This window comes from Lepidochelys kempii, chromosome 6 (assembly GCF_965140285.1).
Source record: "Lepidochelys kempii isolate rLepKem1 chromosome 6, rLepKem1.hap1, whole genome shotgun sequence".
Lineage (NCBI taxonomy): Eukaryota > Metazoa > Chordata > Testudines > Cheloniidae > Lepidochelys > Lepidochelys kempii.
The window spans coordinates 60,049,136-60,068,016 of NC_136385.1; the positions used below are offsets into that span (position 1 = coordinate 60,049,136).

Sequence of the window (18,881 nt, forward strand, 5' to 3'; positions counted from 1 at the left end):
GGCAAAGAGGCTTTGAGTATCTCTAGAAGGAGGGGACACTAGCTGGAATTTCCTGGGAGTCTAGGGCATTTGTACCATCATCCGTTGGATGTGACTGCTGCTTTTCATAACCAGTGAGGGGAAGGGAAGGAAGAGCCCCATTTACACTAACACAATCCACAGGTCCCTGGTATTTGGGGGAATCTGTCTCTTGTACCCATCTCTGAAATTAATGTGGGAAAGTGAATTCCATTCCCTACAGTGAAATATGGATGTGTAAACATCAGCTAAAATCTGACCCCGGAGGAGAGCTGTGAGATTTCACATCAAAGAACTAAAATCCCTGTGTTCAGACCAAATAAATTTTGGGGCCTCAAAGAATGCTCCATGATATACAGTAGAACCTGAGAGTTACGAACACCTCGGGAGTGGAGCTTGTTCATAACTCTGAACAAAACATTATGGTTCTTCTTTCAAAAGTTTACAACTGAACATTGACTTAATACACCTTTGAAACTTTATTATGCAGAAGAAAAATGCTACTTTTAACCATCTTAATTTAAACAAAACAAGCACAGAAACAGTTACCATACCTTGTCAAATCTTTTTAAACTTTCCTTTTATTTTTGTAGTAGTTTACGTTGAACACAGTCCTGAACGGTATTTACCCTTTTTTTGGTCTCTGCTGCCTGATTGCGTACTTCTGGTTCCCAGTGAGATGTAAGGTTGGCCAGTCAGTTTGTAACTCTTGTGTTCATAACTTTGAGGTTCTACCATACCTTTATAAACTCTGTGGGGTCTCCATGCCCTGCCCCACCATCTGCTCCCCACAAGGTCCTTGGGCAGGCCCTGGTGTGTTGTGAGGGGACCCTGGTATACACTGGGGACTCATCTGCAGACTTGGTGCGATTTTTTCCTTTCCTCCACTTGTTTGGCAGATGCTGTGTGACTATATGGCAAGAAAGCATGTGCAGGTCACACACAGACAGGAGATTGGAAGCTAGGACTTCTCAGTGTGTTGCGGTTGCCTTATCTGCCAAGGAATATATGATGTGTTACACTTCCTGCTCCTTTTAAAAGTACAGTGTAGAAGGGTCTTACGAGGATCAGAAACCCTACTGCTGGGGCATATTTAAAACTAGTTTGGGACAAAGCCTTGGAGAATAGACAGCAGCGGACAGTCTTGCCCCAGTTTGGAGTAGATGGGATCTAATAGTCATTTTCCATCTCGTAATCATACGAGTTGGGCCCAGTTTCTCATTACGTGCACAGCACCTCTGGGTTCTCCTGTACAGAACATTTGGAGATGGGGTGTTGCGCGTAAGGAACATCTAGCGTCAGAAGAGACGTGCATTAAAAAGAATTCAACTTATGTTTGAGAGGTGCTGAGCACGACTTCATGTCAGGAACGTGCTGACCCTGGGGACATGCAGCAACAGCATTCAAGCCAGTGTGATCTCCACTGCAGACTATCTGAGCTGCTGTAACATAATTTTTCAATTAAATACCCAGGCCTTGCCAGACAGCAGCTTGAGATCTGGCTGCCCAACAGCTTGTCTTCAATCAGATGGTTGGAATCCTCTGGCTTCTCCTGGGCATATGACCAGACAGTGCTAGTCTGTCACTAAGCAGGGGACATTGTGACAGAGGATTTACCCAGGGTGCAAACCTCCCTGATGTCTGTATCTGTTCCCCACCTCCCTGCTCTCCTTTTTGGCTAAATCACTTCTGTTCTCCACCCCAGCCTGTCCAGGAAAGTGACTCAGCATGTCAGCCAGTTTGGCCCCCTAGTGCTTTCATAATGAAGATGGAAAAGGGTGAAAGCTCTACTCAAAGCAAGTGAAATTACCCTGCCTGGGAGGTTAGGCTCTCAGGCTTCCTTAGTTTGAGATTTATTGGGGGGTAAAAACTCCTGGCTCCTGCCTTTGCTAGGCTCAGATGGAGTCACTCAGAGACCCTCAGGTTCTGAAACCACTGGTGCTTTTATTTACAAGTTTGTGCACCCACCACCTTCTCACTGTACAATACGCACAGCTCTGGGTTCCTTGTGTCTGAACCCAGGAGGGAAGGGCTTTCTCCCTGCCTGCACTCCCTCACCTTCCTCCATCCCACCAGCCTGCTGCTTCTTCTCAGATGCTTATATAGCCCTGGGATAATTGGGCTGGCAGCTCTCTCTCATTCCCCAATTAGGGCAGGTTCTTTCCAGCCAGCTCCACTTTATTTACTTAAATGGGGCTGGTGCGGCAGGGGCTGGTTCTGCAATCTTCCTGCTCAGCACCCTGTCATATGGGATATGTGGGAAATGGCCCATGGTTGGGGTAAGGGTGAGGGGTTCCACTGTGCAAATCAGAGTTCAGGCTTCTCTGCAATTTACTGTTAAAACTCATCTGGGGAATGGACATGGTAGGGTCAGGTGGTTAGTGGGCAGTAAGGAGGAGAGTGCAGACTCAGCACTAGTCTTGGTATGACAATAAAACCAAAAGTAAGCTGACTGTGCAAGTCCAATCAGTGCTCTACCCTCTCAGTTCCTCCAACTTGCTCTGCTGCCAGTAACTTGCACTCTAGCTGGCTAAAGTCTGTCAGATTAGACTGTACTTGGGGAGACTGACTCCTGTAGAGTTGGGCACAGAACCTTATAGTTACCTCAGCAATGCTGCTCCTAGACCAGAAGCGCCTGAAATGACATTAAGTATCAGAGGGGTAGCTGTGCTAGTCTGGATCTGTCAAAGTGGCAAAGAGTCCTGTGGCATCTTATAGACGAACAGACATATTGGAGCATAAGCTTTCGTGGGTGAATACGAAAGAAGTGGGTATTCACCCACGAAAGCTTATGCTCCAATACGTCTGTTCGTCTATAAGATGCCACAGGATTCTTGAAATGACATTGTGGCACAACTTCCAGGAGCCTGAAAGTTATGCCCCTTTGGCATATGCAATTCTATAGCACCCACCAGGGGGTTAGACAGCTATAGAAAGTGGTGTTTAGGTAGTGAAACATTTAGGTGTGCATTTAAATGTTAATGGAAATACATCGGGGGAACCCAGACTTTGTGGGTTTATCTATGCTGGGAGGAATTGCCTCCTTAATGCTTGTAACACGTGGAGAAGTGGCCAATTTAAATTGTACCAATTTATATTTAGGGTGCAGGCACTCCCCTGTAGCGTATTAGCAGAGGTTGATATTCCTGTGAGGCCTGAGGGTATGCTCTCTTCAGTTGCTACACCGGGTTTTTGGCTGTTCAGTTAGTAGTGAGATGATCTCCCAGTAGTGTGGGACTATGCCTCTCCACACTAGTTTTCTGACTCTCCAATTGGGGCAGCTGAAGAAAGGGGCCCTGAGTCCTTGTATGGATCTCCTTCCTGGCTTAGCTATGCCACTTGCTGTGTCACTGACGTTCTTTATTTATTCCACCACTTTGTGAGTTCACCGCACACCCCCGGGAATAAATTACAAGCCGCAGATAATCTGTGGACAGATGGACATACAGAGCGTACTTTAGTCCATGACACATGAGCCCTGCCTAAAATGGGAGGCCTGATTCACTGTGGCATCTCGTGGGGAGCAAGGCCTGATAGGTAACTTTCTAACCCAGATCTAATGAAGAAGCCAGTCTGAGCTAGACCCAGGAATCTGTGCTGAGAAGTGCTTTGGACAGCAATGCTGGTGACATGAACAAGCCTGTCAGAACCTGCATGGTCCTTCCGGGGTCTGGAAAGGATCCCTTTGGCAGTCTTTTGCAGTTCATAGGGGGGCAGTTCAGTGCTGGGTAACATACAATAATCTAGTTTGAAATGCTGCTGCCTGCCCCATCTTCACTCTTAGTGGGAGCTAGATGACAAAAGCACCAGACCCATTGCATGGCGCGCACACCCCGAGTGACTTTAGAAATGGGAGGGAAGCTCAGGGGTTTGGCTGAAATATGCTGAGGATGCTGTGGGGTTGGAATATTCCATAAACTGAATTGGGACTCTCCCTTCTGACCCAAACACTACACCTTTTTCTGTTAGCATGCATTAGAACTAGAGCTGGGCAGACTGTTACAAGCCTCTCTCCCCATCTGGTAGCATGGAACATGCAGTCATTCAAGGTGTATGAACCAACAGCCTCCTGGAGAGGGCTGGTAGCAAGGTCTGGCTTTGATGAACTTCAAAATGTTGTAAGACTGGCCTGTTCTCCCAGGTGTATTCACCATGATGAGGAGATGGAGTTTAATGGAAGGGAGCCATCTTGGGGCTTGGGCACATGGTAGGGCTATTTAAGGCTTGGTTTGTTTGGTTAAAGGGGACCTCCAAAATCTGCTAGTGAGAAACTAGGTTTGTGCCTTTGTTAGTTTATGGTGGATGAAGGGGACCTGAGAGCCTCCTCGCCATTTCCTCCAAAAAACTATTTGCGCTTTCTCTTAGAAACAATAACAACGTCAAGTGTGGTCTTCACTTTCTTTACTGGAAATCTCCGTGAGGGGCTGAGTGAGGTGAAATAGGAGCTTTTTCCAGCTCTCGACTGAAAAGGATGGAGGGAGGTGTTTGACTCTTCTCTAGTGAAAGCTTTCTTTTCCAACTGTTTGGGTTGATAAAAACATGCCCAAAACAATCTTTAAAAATTCCACAGCCTGGTTCCTTTGTCTGGTTTCTTTTGCATGATACTGTTAGTTCTCCAGTTGGTCATAGTCTTTTAGGAGAAGTAGGGAAGATGAGACCTGAATTTATGATATAAAAATATGTAACCTGGACAGGTTACATATTTACATAAATTCTGTACTTGGTAAAGAGCCCCCAAAGGGTACAAAAGGGATGCTTTTTCTGTGTAGGTCTCTGTAATGAGCCTAGAGTTTGCTCAGGGAAGGTGGTCAATCCTTGCATCTCCTGAAGGGCAGAAAAATTAGTCGGACAAGGCTTCCAATTTCATTAACTCAGGATCAACTCTGCTGGCATGGAGACCTTCCCTTCCTATACTCCCCTTCAACTTTGTGGGAGGTGCTTCTCCTGCTAGGGTAGGAAAAATTTCAACTAAGGGAACATCTTCTCTCCTCCTGGCTTCACTGTTGCAGCTCTGCCAGCAGGAATCCTCACAGCAGGGTTGTGACAATTGCACCACAACTTTATTAATTAATTGTTCGTTCACCCTGAAGTCTCCTTTGAAGATGAAGAATTGGGTTGGAGATTGAAGGCAGTGTCCTCCGTGGCTCACTGCCTGAGCTTCTGACATCAGTGGGGTCCAAAGTCTCAGTGATAAGAAAAATATAAAAGTATTGTGTCTCTTCTCTACTGCACCTGCCAGAGAATCCTGGGCCTCTCCTGGTCAGGGAAATAGCCAACTGGCTGGTTCCAGGCCTACTGGGACTGTGAAAACTTCCCCACACAGCCCTGCCAAAGCATCTCAGTCATGCTCTGCAGCGCTCTCTGCTATTCCGTAGCTCCTGTTCTTCTAGAAGGAGGGAATGGTGTCTAGCCGTTGGAACAGGGGTGGCAGGAGGTGACTTGGAATCAGAACCCTAGGATTCTCTTTAAGGCTGGGCTTCAAATTTCTTGTGTGGCTGTGGGCAAATTACTTCGCCAGGCTGTGCCTCCATTTCCCTGTCTGTGAAATGGAGATGATACTTTGCTATCTCATAGTGGTATATGAGGAATAAATTTTGCAAAGTGTTGCCATGAGGTGCTCACGTGAAATACACAAGAGAAGGGAAATACAATAGAAAATATTTTCTCCTATTTTGGGGCCCAGTATGAATGCATTTTGTGTGACTCTAGTGTGAGAAGTCAGAGGCTAAAGGAGCCTGAAAGGGGATGTCGAATCTTGGGAACCATAGAATACAGTTGGAGGTCAGAGCCCTGCATCTGTCTCCAGTCAAGAGGCTAGGCAGCAGTCTGACTGTGGCTTGGAGAAAGGAGATGTGCCATCCTTCATGCCATACTGTCCATCCATTCATACTGCTGTGTAACTGCAGTGTTTGCACATGGCAGCTCACTCTCTCCTCTAGTATCTCTGGGACTAAGCAAGTGAATCTGTGTGACCTAGGAGCCTCAGGGATGGGGAGGTACTGCTGAAACAGATCTCAGCCTGGGGGATGTGGGTGTCACCTAAACTGGATGGAAAAGACCTTTTAAGGAACAAGTGTCTGCTTAATCCCAAGAATGTTACGATTCCTTCCTCCATGTACTTCCTGCCCTACTGCTGCTTAATATTGGAATGTCCCTGTATAGATACTCCTGACTTTCTCATCTGTGTCACTGGGGCTCAGGTTGCTCATTTGGGATGCTCACCAGGCAGAAAAATGGTTAAATGTTGTTCAGTGCCGTTTCTGTCCATTTCTTATACATATGCTGTATGAAGGGAAAAGCCAGGGAGTCCTGCACTAGGGAGAACTCACAACAGGCAACAACTGTCTTAATCACACTCTGGTCCCCAAAGTTTCTGGTCCAGTTTGACATAGTACACTTAGCATTTACTGTATAGAGATCAAAGCACTTCACTGGGGTGGAAGAAGTTTCCTTATCCCCATGTTACAGATGGGGAAACTGATGCACTGATAGGGGAAGGGATTCTCTCAAGGCCACATAGAGTCAGTGGCAGAGTAAGAAACAGAACCCAGGAGTCCTGGTTCCTCCCCAGTGCTCTCTCCACTGGACCATGCTGCTTCATTACAGCCTCAACCTTTAGACCAGCAGTATTGGGAGACCAAATGTTGCTGGTCAATTGAGAGTTTGGTTAAGACAGATTTGACCAGAGATACAAGGATCCTGAAGGGATAAACCTTCATCCAGATGCAGTACTTGGAGCTCGGGGGTGTGGGCAACTCTGAGTTGCAGCTCTGAGCCTATTTACTATAGTGGCCTAATGCCTAGATTTGGAGAGTCTGCTCAAGTGAGATTGTCCCCTTGCTGGGACTCATAGGGGACTGAGCTGGTGAAGGTGCAGGGTCCTTTATGCATGTGTCCCTAGACTCCTTCTGCAGGATGGCTTCACACTGCGAAGTTTCTACCTCACCCGCTGCACCTCTGGGGCTGTTCCTGGGGCCTAGCCCTGATCTCTCTCCCAGTCTCCTTTTGTTTTGTAACCTGATAATTTAGCAGTTTTTGTCTTTTGGGTTTCCAGGTGATGGTGAGCTGGGACGACCCCAAACTTAGCTGGAACCAGAAGTCTCTGTGATACTGGTGCTACCCCTGCTCTCTGCCCACAGAAGCCATGAACCTGTAACTGGGGAAGTTTCTCCTCAACCAATGTGTTACCACCAGATCTCCAGTACAGGAGCCAGCTGCTCCCAGTGTCCCTGATAGCCCTGTCACCTCAGCATCTTCCAAAGGTTGGTTTTCTTGCTCCTCTTGTAGAGAAGTTAAAGATACTCAGTCTCCTGCTATCCCAGTCTCTTCTTGCACAGACCAGTGAGGTTAGGGTAGAAGGTAAGATGGGGAAGGATGTTGGGATTGCTGGCTCCCTCTCTGTTCAATGGCGCATTCTACTCAGTCACTTATTGCCAGGCACCACTCCTCATCCCTGGTTAGGGGGTGTGCTAAGTCCACAGGACAGCCCCTGAGATTCCTGTTAGCCTCCCACAGCACCTGCCTTGTAACAGAAGGAGGAAGAACATTTGTCCTTTTTTGTCCACCTAAACCCTGGTGAGCAAAGGATCTTCTCTTTGTGTCTGTTACAAAGAGATGTCCCTTTAATGCACATTTGGAGATTCCCCTCCTCAAATCCTCTTGTTTCCAGAGAACCTTTGATCTCTAAATTTCAAATTCAGTTGGATACAGTGGCAGAGTCCTGGGCTACTTCACTTGAGAATTAAAGGATTGGAAGGGAAAAGTCCATTTTAGGGTGGAGGACCAGAAGGGACCCCTCAGCAATTTATTTTAGCAGACTGGGGACCTGCTCCTTGTGGCTCTTTGCCCTGTTTGGCATGAATCCCTCTCCCTCTGTGCACCAAGCATTTTTGGGGGCTGTCATTCTCCTCTGCTGCCTCCCCCGCCCCTCATTAGTGCATGGCCTGGCTTGTCTAAACCTTGATCGGATTTGTCAAGGCTCCTTCCCTTTTCTTCCTGTTCATTGAAGATTGAAACAAAGGAAATGGGAGAAGAAAGGGCCTAAGAATAGGAGTGAGGGAAATGAGTGACAGGCTGCCCCCTGCGCCCACCCCTTCCAGCTCTCATGGGGCAAAGCTAAAGCCAGTACACTTCACTTCAGAAGGCCGTGCCTTCCCCCTGCCACTAGCCTGAGTCAGGGCTTCTGCATTCTGTCCCTAGCTCTGCTGCTAGCTGACTTCATGGTTCACCTGCTCCCTTGGTCATGTCCCTATGGAACTGCTGCCTGCACTGGTTGTGTGCTGCCGCCAAGGCTATTCCCTCCACTACTGACCTCATAACCCAGACAGTTCTCGTCTAAATGGCCAGGCTGCAGCATTGCCTACTAAAATACCCACACCAGTGGGAGGAGGCTCCTTCTCCCCCAGCAGGGACTCTGTGGCGTGGGGACCCAAATGAATCTCACATATAAGTGGGCTGTTATTTTTACTGCTTTATTTTTAACGTGCCCTGTGCTGAGATGTTTCCCTCATTACCTGCACTAGCAAAGTGCTGCTCCTGCCAGCCAGCCAGCCCCTAATGAACCCAATACAGAGCTCTGACGGCTCCTGGCATCTGTACAGGACATTAAGCAGCAGGACTTTCCGGCTCCTCCCCATCCTGAGCCAGATAAGGACTCTGAACAAGGGCCTTTTGTGCAGCCAGGTCTGTGAGGAGGAGGCTAACCTGGTTTTGGGGAAGCAGCATCGATAGTTTGGCAGCTGATAGTCAAGGTCAGACTTTCCTGTGAGGCAGGAGACTTCAGTGTGAAGGGAGACTTGCTGGTCTCAGCACTTTTCTGGTTGATGTTAATCCCACCCCTGGCATTCTCCTCAAGCCCTTCAAACTTCCTTCCCCCACCTTGTCTCTTGATCTCTTCTGCCCTCTGCTCACAGCCTCAGTATTAATCTGCCAGGAGAAATTAAAAAACATGAAGCCCCAGCATAGTGATGCAGCCACTACAGTGTGAAATGCGTCCTCATCTGTCCATTCCTAATTGTCAGTCTCTAGGAAGCTTTTTCCTGGGGCTCAGCCTATATTTTCCTTTCATCCCCTTCTTTCTCATTCTCCCCGATTGTAACCCCCAAATAATCAGCGCTCTCGGGGCTTTCATTAAAGAACTCTGTAAAATGTTTGGCTATGAAGTGTGTGGATTTGGTGTTACTAATTCCTCTCCTTGCTTGGTAATCATTCATGCCCTTCAGGTATTTGCATTCTCTTACCATGTCCCTCTCCTCAGAGAGGTCACTTAGCCAAACTCCAAAGCTTCACTTATTTCCCCACATCTCTGTCCATTCCCTGTGCACAGAGTCAGTGGGAGAGGGAACTCCCAGTTCCCACCCCCACTTCCAACATACACACTGTCCAGAGGGCTGATCTAGATAAGCCACGCAGGTGGGGGGAGTTTGTTCTTTTAATTCCCTGGGTGGGCTTGCAGGGCAAGTTAGTTTTCTGTGACTACTCCACACTGATGATCCTCTTGGTATAGAAGAACCCAGACAGATTTTGCTATTTTCAGGTGCATTATACAGAGGGACTGTCCTTGCCCTGCTCCACGATGTAATGCCTCTGTTGCTGCAGCCCAGACAGGTCAAGTTCCACTGCAGGGTTATTGACCAGCAAAACCTTTGTGTTAAAGTGACTGTAGTGAAAGTTTATGCCTTTCAAGTCAAATAAATAATGTTCAGTCAAAGCAAGCACATGTTTCCCCTTCTGTATTTTACAGGGTAATTGCTGGGCTGGTGGGCTCAGCACAGGTATAAATTAGCCATGCAGTTCAGTTGGGTTGCAAAGTGCTTGAGCTAGAAAGCTCCTGTCATCGCCAGTGAGTCCATCACACGCTTGCAGTTTGTTGATGACCTTCATATAATGCTCATCTCCCCCCGTGTTATTTATGTCTCTTGCAGAGACCCCATCCCCTGGTATTCCAGTGCAGTGCATGTCCCAGAGTGTGCAGACTATCTTGTGTTCCAGCATCAGATACTGCACTCTTTTTACACTACTTACCAGCTCTGGGCACCGTGGTTAGATTGGAGGCAGGTGTAAGCTGCAGGGGGAGAGGTGTCTGGCTCAGTGGTGCTCTCCCCAGGCTAGCAGTAAATTCAAGCTACCCAAACCTTGGGTTTCATATGGAAAATAAAATCCCTTCTCCTCACAAATGTCAGTAGTAAGAAGGGGAAGGCAGATATCTTCTCTCCCTGGTGCCCCTGCCAGACAGATACAGTGCAGAGTGGGGGGCTTGAGCCAGCCCTGGTGTTACCAGTCTGTGCTGTCTCCTTTGGGCAGCAAGGGCTTATGTGTAGTAAGAAGGGGAGACATGGTTCTTCCTCCTCCTGAAATTGCCCTTCAAAGAGTTATCATAGCAAAAGCTAGTGGGGCAAAGGAATTAATCTATCAACCAAGTTGAAAGCCAGAATCTCCTGAGCATGAGCTTGAATTCCCCATGATGCCGTTCGGTTCCAACTGCATGGCAGGCTTTCAGATAGGGGTCTAGTCAGCAGAACACTGGCCTGGGAGACTGGAGACCTGGGGTTCTGTTCCTAGCTCTGCCACCAACCTGCTGGATGACGTTGGGCAAGTCACCACCCTTCTGTGCCTCTCTTCCCACCCTTCAGCTGTCTTGTCTATTTAGATGGTAAACTCTCCAAGGCAGGGCCTGTGTTTCACTATGCACTGGTCTGTACTCCAAAGTTACATCAGCATAGCAGCGTCTCAAAAGTGTGAAAAATCTACACTCCTAAGCAACGTAGTTAAACTGATCTAATCCTTGGTGTAGACAGCACTAAACTGATGGAATAATTCTTTGCCCTAGCTGTAATGCTGCCTGCAGTGACTTAAGAGCATGAGTACCAACTCAGGGCAGACTGTTAAGAATCACAACTCAAATTGGTTGTGACTTTTATACTTAGATTTCACCTACCAATTATCAAGTGTAAACTCCTTAGGCACTAGAACAGCCTGAACGTGGAGTCAGACAGTCCCCTTGGGTACTCTATCTTGCCATCCAAGTGAACATATCCTCGTGACAGATGGGCCCTTACACCAAGAATCACACCAATATTCAAGTTACTCACAAAGGACCAATCACTTACCCAGGTCAATTGCACTTAGATTTCATACCAAAGACTATGTTTGTAGCCAAGCCTATAATAAACTATATAAATATTTGTTAAGTAGGAAAAAGAAACAAGAGATTTTTTACAAAGTTCAAGCAGGGAAACATATACACAAATGAGTTATTATCTTAAATTTTAAAAAGTAATAAAGAAAGTTGCTTATTACAGAAGCTTCATGTCCTTTAGGGCTAACCCAGGCTAAGCAGTGGGGTTCTCTTGCTTGTGGCACTGTATCCCTAAACCTGGTGTAGTTCTGTTCAGGGCCCAGATGCTGCAGGGCATTGCTTTTAGCTGCCTCTTTCAGATCACAGGCCTACAGCAGTGTTGCAAAATATGCAGTCTTGGCTGGCTAGGCTACACTCTCACTAGAGAGAAGTGGAGAGATAGGAAAGAGAAGAAGTAAGATAGGGAAGGAAAAGGACACAGAGGGAGGTGGTATGGGGAGACGTCTCACATCCCATGTGGGGGTTGGGATTCAGCCAGAACTGGTGGAGGTGGAAATGTTGTCGGATCTTTCATCACATGACATAATCTTTAATTCCTGGAGGGTTGGCAACCCTAATGCCGTTTGGCTCCCTTTTTGGCTCTGCCTGGTCAGGATGTCCCTCAGGATTAGGATGACAAAGGCCCAGGGTCCCAAGAGACAGTGAGGATGGCAGCGGCAGCCATGATGGTGAAGCTTGTTCCAGTAGCCAATTTTTCTCCCCAAAGTTTCTTTCTTCGAGGACTCCAGAAGGGATGTGATGGACCAACTAGCCCATCCCCTCATTATTTTGCTCACCAGTTAGGCCTAGTATTCAACACACTGATTTTTGGTGCACTGGTTTATGGTTCCACACTTTTTTTTTTGGTTTACGAAGCATGATCTTAACACAGTCCTTGAGTTATATCAATAGGCCCTTTTGTTTGGACTAATTCAGTCTTTGTCTCACTTTTGCACCTTTCCTTGTCAACGTTTGTTGTTTGAGATTGTGACAGTTTATAAACTTTCACGCCTTACAGTTGAGCAGGTCTGGATGCAGCAGATGCAGGCCTGGATCAGAGGTACCCATCGTTGCCTGCTTGCAAGAGTTGTAATCCACTGAATGGGATGGATTCCTGGCTTCAGCGTAGGCTTTCAAAGTCTTGGATGGGCTGGAAGCAGCAGTTCACATCTCAGATGGTTCAGATCAGTCTTGTATCCTTGTCACTGTAGCTAACTTGGCTTCACGTGCTTTGCTGTATGTGTGGTGTTCAGATGGGGCCTTGAAAGCAGAGACCCCGTGAACTGTGCAGAAGCATGAAACATCCCAGGGCATTTCTGTAAGAGTTGGATTTGTTTGCCCCAGTGTCCTTGGCCAAACTCCCTTCTGGCCCACAATGTGGTGCCAGATGTTGTCCACCTGTGTTCTTCTGCTCCAGAAATAGCTACATTTCAATAGAGTTGTGTGAAGAGCTGTGAGATCCTTTGGGATCTCTCAGGTATATTTGTAACCTGCTTCTCACTGTAATGAATAGGAGGGAAGATGTTGGACTTCTGGGAACAGGTGATAGGCTGGGAAATTTGTAACATTACCTAATGACTCTTCCATAGGGCCTTTCCCCTTCCGAGGGCCACCACAAGTTATTACCAGCTCCCTTTAGGTCTCCTAAATCCAAGAGTTTTCTAACAGTGTATCCCATTAAACAAGTCAGACACGTTTTTTGAGTCAAGGGACCTAGTTGCTTAGCTAATGCCTACTTTTCACTGTCAGTTAATGGGCGAGTTGTCTCTTCCAATACATAGCCTGGGGATTTAGGTATTTGAACCACCAATCCTGGCTGACTTTCCGCTTCGTCTTCTGATTCAACAGGCTCATCCTCTTCATCCAGGAATTTGAACACCAAGCTCCCTTCTTGATCCTTCACCATTGTACCATCAGTTTTGTATTTAGCTCTATATCTCTGTTTTTAATCTCTTGTGGACACCTTACGGGTATATCAATGTTATGGTATATAGGCTGACTTGCTGCTTCACTCCCACGCTTTTTGCCAGACCGTAATGACACACACACCCTTTTGCCATTCTTTTCCTCTTTCACACATTCATATGGAGGTGGAATGACACTTGGCTTTACAGATTCCTCCTCCTTGTCTTGTGCTTTTGCCCTCTGCCACTCCTTCACAACATTTTCCCAAGCCTCATCATTTGAGGGATTATGATGGAAAGCCATGCTACAAATAGTTTTCCTAGCCACCAAAGCAGACTCCAGTTTATTAGTCACTTCAGTGTATTTCTTATTATTCTCTTTTCCAGGTGGCTTTGTAGCTTGTTCAGTTAAAACTGACACAGCTCCTTTATATCGTTTTGCCTCCAATTTATATTTCTGTTTTTCCTGCATTTGTGCATCCATATCACATTCCAATTCCTGACAAGTTTGAGTTAAAGCAACCATCTGCTGGACATTAGGTACATTTTGTGTTTTGCAAATCTCTTTTCATCCCCTCTTTTTGTAATCTCAGCTTCTTCAGCTCCTGTTGCAAACTTTCCTTCTCCTGTTTTCAAATCTCATGTTCCTCTGCAAACTTATTCACAGCCTGATACATAATCCAAACATCAGCATTTCTCCAAATGCTGTCCAAACATTGTCATTTGTTCCCTTTTAGGAGTAGGAGTGCCACATGTCTGATACTTTAACAGCATTTCATCCAAACACCCTTCCTTGTCTGGGACAGGAACAGTGTTAGGCAACCATGGATCAGAGCCAAGATCTTCACATGCCTGTCTCAGTAAGCACCTCTCAACCATACCCAGGGGCTTCAGGGCATCCCCCTTCTCCCCCGGTATGATGACCCTTCCCTGTCTGCGTTTGCAAAACATCGACTCCAGGAACGACCAATACAAACCCCCTCACCAGTATATTTCCCTCTCTTCATACTGTAACCAAATCTGGCCCCCGAGCTGTAATTAATGTCAGAACTGATTCAGAACAATATTCAAATTAGTCGGTTAACACCAATGATTCAAGATACCAAGCTCTTAACTGGCAACCAGATCATACACAGTTTGATTCATTTTAAAGACCTTTTCACTTAAACACAACAGTAAACCATCCTCTGCTACCAAACGTTGACAACAGGGGGTGCTACTACCCCGAAATGGATGTTTACTGGCTCCCAGTGGTGCAGATTACTGTCATACCAGTGGAAAAGGTCCACAGTAATTATCTTCCATACACAGCTGTTTATTGAGAAGGAATTACACAAGTGGTAAAGGGTTAATTAAGCACATCATTCCTACGTTAGACATTAAGAGCTATGCATTCCTCCTAACGAGTGTCTCTTTCACAAATATACACAAACAGGCCCTGTACAAGCCTCACACAGTTCCTGCTTGCCAAACAGAGAAGGTGGTTACCAATTTTATAGATGGCTTCTTTCTTCCTGGTCTGTTTTTCTCAGCCCTCTGGTCTGTCTTGGCTTCCCTTGATTGCCTTGAGACCTCTCTGGTTCATAGTCCTACTTGAGCCCGCGGAGCTGAGTTTTGGCTACTCTGTCTAGCAGTGTTGTTTCTTCAATCCTTAATTAAGGAGTCCCAACCACAGTAATTTACTTTGCTTGATTCTTATACTTTTTCCTCAAAGGAGTCACATGTCTTAAAAGCATGCCCAGTGGGCGTGTCGTTACTAATTTTTACCTGATTAGTATTTTACAACGGGCTGGGAGGGTGGTACTGAACGAAGATCACCCCACATTTATTCACTCAGCAATCATTCGCTCTATCTCTCTGCGTGACGGTCCTGCTGTAAGGTCACTATAACCAGGTCGACCTGTGCTCCGGGCTGGAACTTTATACATGTGATATTTACTTTTGCGTGGGCCCATATTTGCATACCAATAGGTTCAATATCGATCATACATGCAGACTTTGCCAGTTCTTTATCAAATTTGCTTCTGCTTAAAGGGAACCTGCTCCCAGGATCCTCTACAGCCAATCAGCCACGTTTGTCATTTCAAGTTATGCTCACACCATTCATTCAGTATGGCCGCACCAATTTGGCAGCATCCCAACACCAGGTGTCCTGGTGGCTCCAGAAGATAGGTACCTTGCCCTTGCATCGAATTGGTTCTCCCTTCTCCAGCCTGGTGCTGTTGTTGTGTCCCTCATTGCTGGAGTGCCTTCTCTAGCAGTGCCTTGGTGAAGGATGATACCTGTGTTGTGCAGTCCTTCTCCTGCTCTGCAAAGTGGCTGTTTACTATTAGTCAGTTGCCCAAGGCAGGTGGGGAGCAATGCTGCTTTCTGAGCTCCAGACAGCAGGGAGGGAGAGGGCTCAACACTTTCTTGCTTAAGCCCATGGAGGAGCTGGATGTTGGTGCTGGTGTTTGGAGATCTCATGTAGGCCAGGTCTATACTAGGAGGGACTGCTGGTGGAGCTATACTGGCAAAAGTGTTCATGCAGCTTATACCACCAAAAAGTGCTTTTGCTGGTACACTGGTCCAGCAAGCGAAAAACCTACACCTCTAAAAGCCCTTTTTTGCTGGTATAACTGTGGCACACTAGGGCTTTTGCTGCAGAAATGTCACCAAAAAATCACACCCCTAACTGACATTGCTATACTAGCAAAAGTCTCTCGTGTAGACCTGGCCTTGGGCTCTGACAAGTGTGACACACAGGCTCTTTCAAGGTCTGCTCAGATATGGCTTGTTACCAGACTAAATTATCCCAGGTGTATCATTTACCACGCCAGAAAGGATCCCTGCTGAACTGTGTGTATGAAACTGCCACAAGGTGCCTGGAGACCAGCCAAGGAGCAGCTGCTGCTGCTGTTACTGGACTGCTCTGACAGGAGGGGCTGGTGTCAGCCCGTGTCTGATGCATGTCTTTGTGCTGCTGGCTTCTTCTGTGGCATGGGAGGAAGCTGATTTTATGTTCCTGCTGTCCAGGTTGTTGCACTTGAGTTCAGCCCAGCACATCGTTTCTTGCTGCCAATGTATCCCCACAAACCAGTCTGTCTGAAGGTGAAATTGGGTGAATACTCCTAGTTTCTCCATAGGTGAGGCAGATGTGGATGGGGTGTGTGTTCCATCAGCCAGGGGACTCTTCCTTTTCCCCTCTCTTGCTGGACTGCAGGTAGAGGTAGGGCTGTTCAGTGTGTCCTGTCAGAGAAAAGAGGGAAAGCATTAACTCAGACATGGCATAGCTGTGACACTGACATTTAGAGGGAAAATCTCTCAGCATTGCTGATGACTAGATTCTAATATCTGTACTCCATAGACTTATGAAGCAAGCTGCTATACAACATGAGTGTGTGGGGAAATCTGTCCCTCTTCCTTATCTGAGCACTATAATTCTGTCTGAGAATAGAGGATGTGTTATTTTCTATTAATTTATGGAATATGTACTTAGGTGCTGGAGCCTTAGAACTGTGTGTAATAATGAGCCAACTGGCTGGAGAGGGGTTTGACACATGGGCATGACTAAGAAAAATGTGATGCAGGCTGTCTGCAGGTTCAGGAAAACATCACTGCATCAGTTACATTACATTAAACTTTTCAGGGGTTTCTTTGCAGCCAGAGAGATCAGACTATTTTTTTTAATGAAGACTCATATTCTGGAGCACTGTTCTATGACTGGAATACATTGGCTATTCTGCCAGAGGTTGCTATCTTTCTGATGAGATGCTGAAGCAAGATCCTACCACCTGGTAAAGGTCCCACTTGTCATAAAACCAGGGGACAGTAATCCTGAGCGTAGGGGTGTTAATTCTGCTTTCCTGGCTGAATTCCATTCTCCCTCTGTAAATTCCTTCTGCAGTTTCACTTTTGTTCTTCCTCACTTCCTTTGCTCCTCTGAACTGCTGTGTAGTTTTCAGCTGCTGTCCTACTCTCTCCCAGAGGTGTTTGCATTTCAGCAGTGTGTGAAATGATCCCTATGTTACCTCTGTCACTGTGGTGGTGTGATGAGATTTAAAGGTAACCTGTAAAAGGGAAAAAACTAATGGGGCCTTTTAACAATTTATTTAAAATTTTGATGGAGAAAGAAGCCAGGGAGGAATTGAAAAAATTGCAGACCTTCTCCCTCCCTCCACTTCCCCCTGCATGGGGTTCTTGCCTTAGCAATTTAGGCCTTCCACTCTCCAAAACTAGTGTGATATCCCATGAGGCAAGGCAGTAAATGCTGGACACCTCCCAGGGAAAAGATTTTTGTGTGGCTGTCAAACCGTGGCAGGCTGGGACATTTTTAATAAGGCACGCAACAATTTTTAGCAAACAAGTTTTGCACTAAACTTTCCATCCTGACGAAGACATCACACCATTCAGTCTGTTCTGTCATGGATAATTCAGTTCTACACTTGGATGCCTTAAGTGGCACAACCATTTTAGTGACATTCCACAAAAGGGCATCCTCCATGCAGCAGGACCTCATACGTACAATGTGTGTGAGGTCACACTATGCAGAGGATGCAATTTTGTTCTACAATGTGTGTGGGGGGGCTGGATGGAATCACCCAATGACTGGATCTGACCTGTGGGATGCCAGTTGGGCCATGGGTTTTTTAATGAATTCTGTGGCATCTAGTGCATGTGTTGCATACATAGGTAACACACCATTGCTGTCCAAACCTATTGATAACACACACCTAATTCCAACAACGGAGAGAGATTCACTTTCTCTAAAATGTTACACACATCCTGCCACCCTACTGCTTTCAATGAATGGGAGATGGCTAACGCTATGAAGAGTCTAAGACAGCCCCACCTCCTGACAGTCTGCCACTGACAGGGAAGAACAGATTTAACATTTCTAATAGTAGAAAATGAGCAAGATGCTTCCCCCCCCCCCTTTTTTTATGTTGTAATGGTTAGAGGAGGAGATGTCTCAAGCCCTGAATCTCCTTTGCTGGTTCCCTTAATGGCTGCTGTTACCACCTGCAGTTGCAGACATGTTGAGGAAGTTCTGACACATACCCCTCCTGTGTAGTGTCTAGCTGTGTGTTATGATGGGAGGTAAGGGATTAGCAGTAGCCTCAGGAGAGCTGCTGGGGAAAAACATTGAACCTAGGAGCTAGGATGGTCTTGTTACTAACTGAACGGCTTCTTTAATCGTTTTTGGATAGATTTGTTATAAGGAAGTGACCTCAAATCCTAGTATGGTGCTGCCACTTTGTGTATGAGATTCTTATTGAGACCAAATATAGTCCTCTTGCTGTGCTCTTGTACAACACCCTGGCATGCACCTTTGGGGGGGAAATGGCACAAATCAAGGAAGAAATTCCCTCCACCCACATTCCATAAACTAATTGTTCACCTGACAATAGTCTGAATAGGAAAAGGGCAGCCAGGCTGGGGCCCTGAATGGGTCCTATTGTAATGGCCCTGCATGGGCTGAGCTGCTCATGCAAAGGTAAGCCCTTAGGCTAGGGGAAGGGAAAAGGCTCTTCCTGGGAGCAGCCAGTACTAGAACTGTTCAAGCAGGCAGGGGGTGACTTTAAAGAAAGCAGCAGGAATGAATCAGTTGTTAACCAAAGAATGAGGAGATTGCTGGGCTGGGAGCTGCAGAAGAGTAATATAGATGGCTCCTGTGGTGAGCAGAGTTCTGTGCTCTGGGAAAGCCAGAACACCACCTTGCTCTAAGCAGCACTCATTGCTCTGCACCCTTCTAATAGAGATGGGTGGCGGAGAAAGGCATTAGTGGGAAACCTCTCATCTTACCACTGGCAGCATGTGTCTGCACAGAGCAAGGGAGCCAGCGAGGAGCATTTGGCTGGAGA

General features: G+C 46.6%; 1 protein-coding gene across 20 annotated transcripts in view; it reads left to right on the top strand.

The window, feature by feature from the left end:
- The window catches only part of LARGE2 (LARGE xylosyl- and glucuronyltransferase 2), a 119,939-nt gene that overhangs the window by 1,479 nt on the left and 99,579 nt on the right, over positions 1-18,881 (top strand). For 18 of the 20 annotated variants that reach the window (XR_012159406.2, XR_012159407.2, XM_073348121.2 and 15 more), the window contains exon 2: positions 7,073-7,280. The exons of the other annotated variants lie outside the window; for them this stretch is intronic. The gene's annotated coding sequence lies outside the window, so the exon portion shown is untranslated. The remainder of the gene's footprint in view (positions 1-7,072; positions 7,281-18,881) is intronic. 20 annotated transcript variants of the gene reach the window in all.